At 43.6% G+C, this 8,270-nt stretch overlaps 1 long non-coding RNA gene across 1 annotated transcript in view; it reads left to right on the top strand.

Annotated features, from left to right (window-relative positions):
• Positions 1-8,270, top strand: part of LOC104273281 — a 29,372-nt gene that overhangs the window by 17,646 nt on the left and 3,456 nt on the right. The window contains exon 2 of the long non-coding RNA XR_717810.1: positions 4,350-4,425. This is a non-coding gene — a long non-coding RNA (uncharacterized LOC104273281). The remainder of the gene's footprint in view (positions 1-4,349; positions 4,426-8,270) is intronic.

Here is an 8,270-nt window from a genome sequence, read left to right as displayed (position 1 = left end):
AGAGCTTGGATGGGAAAACTGTATCCTGACTTGTGTATGAACAGTTGCAGCATTTGGATCTTGGGATTTTATTCAAATGAAAAAGGAATTCAAAGGAAACAAAGCCTGAAATAAGGAAAAGTAACATTTTCTTTGGATTTTGGTTTCAAGCTTGCTGCGGTCTTTTGACCTGGTTTTGTTTTGAGGTCAGTGGAGAGCAACGTTGATATACAATCTTTTATTCAGAAACACTTACTCTTTCTGAAAAAGAAACTTACTGTAACAGTTACTACTGTAATTCCACCTAAAGTTCCGTTGAGTTCTTTACATCAGTTATGGAAAAATTGACCTTTCTTAGTGCAGGATCAGGTTTCTCTTTACTACTCTGAGCTATGAGAGAGCTGCAGGCTCCAAACTGCTTCTCCTGCTTCGCCTCCTGCCTTCTGCTGCCAGTTCACGCTTTGCTTACTGTCTGGAGATGTTTTTCACTTTAACTTTGGAGTGTTGCTTCTGCATCTGATTTTTGAAGAGTGTAAGAAGTGATCTTTTGAAACTAGCATGCAAAGATAATCAGCTTAATCAAACTGCTTTTTAAAAGAGATTAAGGCCTCTTCTGAGTGGGGAGACGAGGGGGGCGAATGTTGCTGTAAAGGCTTCCATGGGAAACTAAATGACGTGCCGTTAATGTATGAGTCGGTGCGGTGACAGATACTGAGAAAACTTTTTTTGATGCTTTAGACTCTGGCAGTTAATTCTGTTCTTCACTCCCAGGAGCACAAGTAGAACAGAAAATGAGAGAAGATACTGCAAACTTTAATGACACCTTGCCCTGCCCAGCCCTGGGAGTGGCTGTATTTGGGGCGGCCGTCCCCCTGCGCTCGTCCCCTCGGTGGTTTTCAGCTCAGCCACAAGCTGACCGCATCAGCCCGTGTGGCAGGGAGCTGATAGTAGCACTCTGTTCCTGTTCCTTAGCACACTAAGAATAGGGTAAAAATAGTCTTGGAGGAAAGCAAGCTAAAATCCACTAGGAAGAACATGGAAAGGAAAGAACAAGCTATAGCCGATGTGTGAGCTGAAGCAGAGCAGAAAGCAGCCGAACGGAAAGGTGATGGAATGGTGAGTGTGTGATCAAGTGGCGCAAGAGGAGGGCTGGTTACTGCAGAGCTAGGTTATGTGGGAACGGTACGATTGTGAAGGCAGAAATGTGAACAGAAATGCAGAACTTCTCATCAGAAGCTGCACTTGCATAATATTAAGGTTGTGACATGATATAACCAGTGCGGAAGTGCCCTGTTTCAGCGAAGAGGGGTGACGGTGGAAATACACGTGCCAAAGAGTCAATTGACAGAAGTTTGGTCTGGTGTGCCTGCATCTTTGAGGATAGCTCTGTCTGTGGCTAGAGAAAAATTTGGATTTGTTGTTTTCCAAAGCTGTTTCTCTCTTCTGTCCTTTCAGTTCATGCTTATCAAATCATACCTCTTGCCGAATCATACCTCCTCTGGTCCTGCTAGATAGAGCCTTTCAGCTAAGAAACTGAAGTGACAACTTCCCGGTCTCCTGGTCAAACATGTTTATTAAACTTCTCAAGAGTGTTTTTCCTAGCTCTTTGCCACTGTTTTACTTAAATAAATGTCAAGAAAAGTGTTGTCACAGACTCGCAATGTAGATTGGCGGTCACGTAGTCTGACACCCTGCTGAGAGAAGGGAACGCCTTTGATGTTGCGTTGCTCAAAGGCTGGTCAGCTCTGGAATCATAGAATCACAGAATCACAGAATGTTTGGGGTTAGAAGGGACCTGAAAAGATCATCTAGTCCATCCGCCCTGCCAGAGCAGGAGAATATCTCCAGGAATGAAAGTTCTACAACGTGGAAACCATTATTCTGCTTTTTCCCTGCAGTTCCATTACTTGTGTTTCACCGTAGCAGTGTGACTGATAGAACATCCCGCTGCTACTCTGTAGCATCTTCCAAGATGCAAAGCCTTTACTGGCCCTGTTTGACTTTTGTAGGACTTGGCGAAAGGCTCCTGATCCCTTTTTCAGCTTCTACCCTTTGCTTTCCTGCTGGTGCAGGATTTATTCTCGGTGGGTCGGACAGAAGAGCTGAGGCAAAGGAAGCGGTGGGTGCACGTTGAAGGGGAGGAGAGGCAGCAAATGTAGCTGTGCCTCCCCCCGTTCATTCACCAGTCACGCGCCACTCCTTGGGATTGCTCCTCCCTTGGAGTGACGAGTGGTTTTGGGATGGTGGTAGAAGTCATAGCAATGTTTCTTCTTACAGTGAGCTTTTTTTTTTCCCCTTTGGCACGAGTTGTTGACTTAGGAAGCAATGAGGTTGGAGGTGCTTATCTGGGGCTCGCAGCCTCGCGAGAGGAATGCTGATGAGCGTGGCGCAAAGTGTTTTCTGAGCGCTGGCACGGATAGAGCGGAATTATCAACGCTTAGGTTGGAACATTTTCCTCCTGTTTTTCAACTTCTCTGCAAAACTCTGGAGACTCGGTGGCTTCTTCCAAACCTCGTTAAATTCAATAAAAAGCTTGTTGCAGGCTTTCTGAAGGTTTTTGTTTGTTTTGTTTTGTTTTCTCTGACCTAAACCACATAAGCTTACCTCCTGCTACCCTCAATGTGTACCTTGCCTTTTTAAAAGCAAGGACACGGCCAGAAAAACTGTCTCTGAAGAGTCATTCTAGAGTTTTGTGCCTTCATAGTTGGGTTTTTTGTTTGTTTAATAAGCCTGTGAATTATTCCTGTCAAAGGTGACTTTGTACAACCAAGTGACTGGGGAGTCGAGCTTGTTGCGTGATCAAGCTGATCCCTTAAAGTGAAACTGTGTCCTTGCTCCTTCGTGTGCCGAGTTTAGTAATCAGCCCATAAAGCTGTTGGAGTTGGCGTTTGGCTTGTGGCTCGAGAGGTGTTTTAAAATAAAAATCCAAAGTTAACCTCTGCAGGGAACCAAACGTAACTTTTAGAAACTCTTGTGTAAAACTGTCAGTCATCACCAGCTGCGGTTAACAGCGGTTTTGTTAATGAGGTGTTTTCTGTTCAAGTGAAGCATCTTAATGTCACCTTTCTTTTTAAATGATAGCTGAAAGTAGATATGTATGAGACTCCCCTAAACTACGTCAACTGTGTTAGACTTTGTTTTGCTTGATGCATTTACTTTTGTTCTTCTAAAACCATTCCTTTTTACTACATCAATCCTAAAATTATATACCTCTTTTCTGTATAATGAAGGTAATTTTTTTTTACTCCCATCATAAACTGTGAACTAGAAGACACAATAAATACAAAATAGATACTTTTTATTCTTTTTAAATGGACCAGGATACAAAAATTATCGCTGCCTATGGCACAGCAGAGTACAAGCAAACTATTTCTAGCAACAGGATTATATGTTTGTAGAAGTTAAACTTTCCGGACACATCCAGATGCAGTGTGCTATTGGGATAGCTTCCAAGTTATTGGAAGAGCAAATCTTCTGGTGCCCTGGGTCCAAGGGAATGGGATTCCGTCAGTCTGGCTGCTCACACGCTTTAGGAGCTGGTGGTTTGAGCATGGCACTTCTAATTTTAGGAGTTGAGTCTTTTAGTGTAGAACTTTGTGTCCCAGCAGGCATTCACGGGCTATAGAAGACATCTCGGAATACCTGCTGAAGTGACTGCGTAGGAATGAAGCAAATTGGATATTTTCTCCGTATGTTTGTTGAGGTTCTTTTTGACAAATACGTATTTGTGACAAAACGCTTTATTTTTTGAGGAAATAACTGTTTGTACAGCACTTGGAGAGTCAAAAAGATAAGGCTTGGCAGGACTGCTGTCGTGTGAGCGTTGCTGTTCACCTGGGCTTTTTTATCCAAAAGTACTTAGGCACCAGCCCCTGTTTGGAGGACTTCAGCTGCTTACTTGGGAGGGAAGAAGCATAATTTCTAATGTAAAATGAAAAAAACTCTTATGAAGATCAGTATAGGAAACAAGCTGGATTTTCTATAAAAGAGCTCTCCTGTAGCTTTTATTGCAAAGTAATTTTTTGGTTTTGACTTCCGTGTACCAAAGACAGGTTAAAAAAAATGGAATTGCAGTGTGGCCGTGATTTCTGAGCTGTTCCTTCCCAGAACGCTTTACCCAGCACCCGTGTCCCTGTCAAAATCCAGTCGGTCCAATCAACGAGTTCCCTCTTGGGGCGTATGAAGATTTTGGTAGTTATGACTTGTGTAGCAGTTGGCTCTTTTTACTTTTTGTCTTCAGGACAAGCTAACATAACAGCTGAGCTTCTTGTAAAAGTTGCTAGCTATTTAAGAAGAGACTTTTTGGTGGTTTGTTTTTTCTTTTTCCAAATGAAGGTTCATGTTTCAAAGTACTGTCTTGTTATTTGCAGTTGCCAATGTGACGTGTTGGAAGAGTACAGTTTGAAAAGTTCTGGGACGAAGAGGACTCTTCTCTCTCATTCTTTGGTAAGCTAATTCAATTAGTTTGGTAAGACGAGCTACCTGTTGAAGGTGGACTCTACAGTTATGGAGATACTCTTAAAGCATTTTCCAGGATTTTAGACAAAAGTCAACATTTTACTGAGTTGAAATTTGCAACCTTTAATTGTAAAAACCAGACAGACTTGTGGTTCTTAGTTGTACCCAGTCCTCAGCCGTGATTGTCCATCCTGCTCCTCTTCCCGAGGAACGTGCAGGTTGTTAGCTACTTCCCCAGTCGGTATTTTGGAAAGCTATTCAGTCCCTTCTGCACATGGTGCCAGGAAAGAGGGGAAAACCTTGTTGTCGGGGATTGAAACGTGGGAAGCCAAGTGGTTATCCTTATCTCGGAGTAACTTCCTTCCACCTGCGAAAGGGGGAGAAGTGCTTTCGTTTTGTAACAGAGGCACCTTGTGCTAAAGCTGGATCGCACTCTTGAGTATTATGTTCGCGCTTTCTAATGCCTCTTTGTTAAAACCTTTGCATTCCTGTCTAAAACTTACAGAGCAGCTGTGGCACAGTGTGAAGGTAACTGTGTTTTGAACCGAGGGGCAACTTCATTTCATTTTGACACTAGAATAAATGGAATTCGTGATCTGCACAGAGAAGGCAGGGGGACAAAGTGAAATGCTTGGGTACTTTTTTCTTTTTCCCCTCCAGTTTTTCTTTTTCCTTCCTCTACGTCCCATATTTAAATATATGTGAATTTAAATGATCCTTTATTTAAATAATGTTTTTTGTTTAGAGTCATGGACAAACAGATGGTTGTTGCTAGTCTTAATTATGTACATAACTTAGACCAGAAGGCACATCTGAAACAAGAGGTAATTAAGATGTTTCCATACTGGCTGAACATAGTCTGAGGTTACAACCTGTACTAATCATTTATCCTTTCAAGCAGAACATAAGGATGGAGAATTAACAAGACTACTCACTTTTTTTTTTTTGGTGTAATTTAATATATATGAAATTAGAGTTGAAAGGGCAGCACAGTAAATTGATAACATAACCTTTTTTGGCCTCTGTCCTGACCAAAAAAAAAATACTTCTAACAACAAAATCCAACTTTGACTGCACTATGTATAAACTATCTCTGATTTATATGTGATCTGTGTATGTCAGCCTGTATTTGAGGGTGCTTTTAATGAAAGTTTCTCTCTCGGTCACTTATTTTCTGAGCTGTACTTGAACATCTCCATTTCACTTCTGGGAAGTGGCTTTTACTGTCATGGAAGAGCTGATTATTTGCCAGCTGCGGTTAAACAAAATGAGAATGCTGATTCTGTTCTGCAGCTAATTAAAAAAAAAAATTGGAGTGTGGGTCAAGTTGAGGATATATTTCTTCATCCAGTTTGCACTAGTCTCACTTTGTACCAAGCCATCTGCGGAGTAGCACAGTGCGATACTTGTGAGGGGTAAAATTCAACAGAGAGGCTTCCTGGAGTTGAGAATATGAAGAATCCTAGAACAATTCAGGTTGGAAAAGCCCCTTGGGATCATCTAGTCCAACCACTGACCCTACACTACAAGTTCACCCCTAAACCATCTCACCCAACACCACATCTCAGCGACACTTGAACACATCCAGGGATGGCGACTCAACCCCCTCCCTAGGGAGTCTGTGCCAGGGTCTGACCCCTCTTTCCATGAAGAATTTCTTCCTAATGTCCAGCCTAAACCTGCCCTGTTGCAACTTGCAACCATTCCCCCTGGTTCTGTCGCTAATTCCCTGTGAGAAGAGACCAGCACCAACCTCTCTACAATGTCCTTTCAAGTAACTGTAGAGCATGATGAGGTCCCCCCTCAGCCTCCTCTTCGTCAAACTGAACAGACCCAGCTCCCTCTCTCGTAGAGAAGGAAATAGAGACTGGAAATGTGGTTTCTGAGTTAGTTCACACACTCTGGGTCCGGGCTGCTGCTGAGCTCGGGCTGTGGGCCCTGTCCCAGAGCTGTAGCTCCCTTGTGCTCAATCTGGTGACTGTAAGATTGTGAAAGGGAGTAGGATCAGCTTGTTGACATGATGGAAATTAATTATTCCTTCCAATACATTCACTGTCCATCAGATCATCATGGCTAGGCTTCGTGTCATCTGATCCATCACATCACTGACCTTCATTCAAACAATCAAGTATTTTTTGCTATTTTTGCCAACAGTTTTAGCAGTGTTTTTGTGTGAAGCTATTCCCTAATACCTAGCAGCAGCGTGAGCGTGCAGGCTATTTGTTTCAGAACCAGTCTTCTAAGTTCTCGTACCATTTTGTCTTGGCAGCATCAGTTTATGTCTGACAATCCCAATTAAAACTGCAACCGCTGTATTTTTTAAAAAGGCAGAGTCTCACGTTCGCGTAAAAAGCCGCAGTGTTATAATAAAAGCTGGTTTGCAGCTGAATGCAGCAGTTGGAGCAAAAAAACTTGTTCTGCAGTAATTTGGATACTGGGTTTTAGGAGCGCAGCTGTAAGAAATTTTAAAGACCTAATTTTCTGAGCTAATACTGTTTTTATTAATATGTAGGTGGTTATATAGCAATCTTTAAAAGCAAATATATCTGATCAGCCTGAAGTACAAAAGAGCGATTTTGTTATAGCACAGTGCCTAGTACATTAAAACTCTTCATCACTGATGCTAAGCATGCTATAGGTTTGTAATAAAGCTCATCTTTTTAATTACGTCGGTGTTTCTTTGATAATTGTGCTTGAAGCTGAAGGGATTTTAGTGGGTTTTTTTATTCAGCATGCTCTGCTATTACTGTTAAAAGTTTTATTGGTACCCAAAGCATCTAGATAAATTGGCCTGAAAATGTTTGGTCTTAAGGATTTCTGACAGTGGCTGCTCTTCCGGGGGAGACGGATCGGTGCTGGTGAGAAGGTGCTCGGTTGCAGTCACACCAGCAGCCCGCAGGTGTCTTCCTCAAAAGCGTTCGTGTAAATACACCCTAACTCTTTGTTGCTCTTCTGGCTGGCTGTAGACCTGATCACAGAATCATGGAATGTCTTAGGTGGGAAGGGACCTTAGAGATCATCCAGTCCAACCCCTGCCGTGGGCAGGGACGCCCGTACCCAGCCCAGGTTGCTCCCGGCCTCATCCAACCTGGCCTTGAACATCTCCAGGGAGGGGGCAGCCACAGCCTCTCTGGGCAATCTGTTCCCTCACACTGAAGAATTTCTTCCTAAGATCCAATCTAAACCCGTTCTCCTTCCATTTAAATCCATTTCCCCTTGTCCTGTCGCTGGACACTCCTGTACAAAGTCCCTCCCATCCTCCCTGTGGGTCCCTTCAGGCACTGCAGCAGGGATAAGGTGCCCCCGGAGTCTTCTCTTCTCCAGCTGAACAGCCCCAGCTCCCTCAGCCTGTCCTCGCAGCAGAGCTGCTCCAGCCCCTGGGTCAGCTCTGTGGCCTCCTCTGAACCTGTTCCAACAGACCCACGTCCCTCTTATGGTGGGGACACCAGAACTGGACACAGTGTTCGAGGTGGGGTCTCACAAGAGCAGAATAAAAGGGGAAGAATCCCCTCTCTCAGCCTGATAACCAGACATGTACGTGAACGCTGTGCAGTGGAAGAGGAGATCTGTGTAAACCTTAGGGATTTTAAACCCGTCTTTCCCTGAATCATTAGTCTTCGTTATAGCAGGACATCCTGCAAAGTTAATGCAGTCGGCGCCTCTCCTGATGGATGAGCTGCACGATAGAGGTCGATTGGATAAATGAGCCTGTTGCTCAGCCAGCCGTTGTCTGAGCCTTGATTGAGCAGGAGGCTCCTCTTTCCAATCGTGTAGATCAGGGAGAATGGTGCAACATGTCGTCTGGAAAACAGAACCAGGGGTTCCAAGCTGAA

This window comes from Apaloderma vittatum, unplaced genomic scaffold, assembly GCF_000703405.1.
Source record: "Apaloderma vittatum isolate BGI_N311 unplaced genomic scaffold, ASM70340v1 scaffold37204, whole genome shotgun sequence".
NCBI lineage: Eukaryota > Metazoa > Chordata > Aves > Trogoniformes > Trogonidae > Apaloderma > Apaloderma vittatum.
Note: the sequence above shows the minus strand (reverse complement) of the source record. Positions and strands in the feature narration are given on the sequence as shown.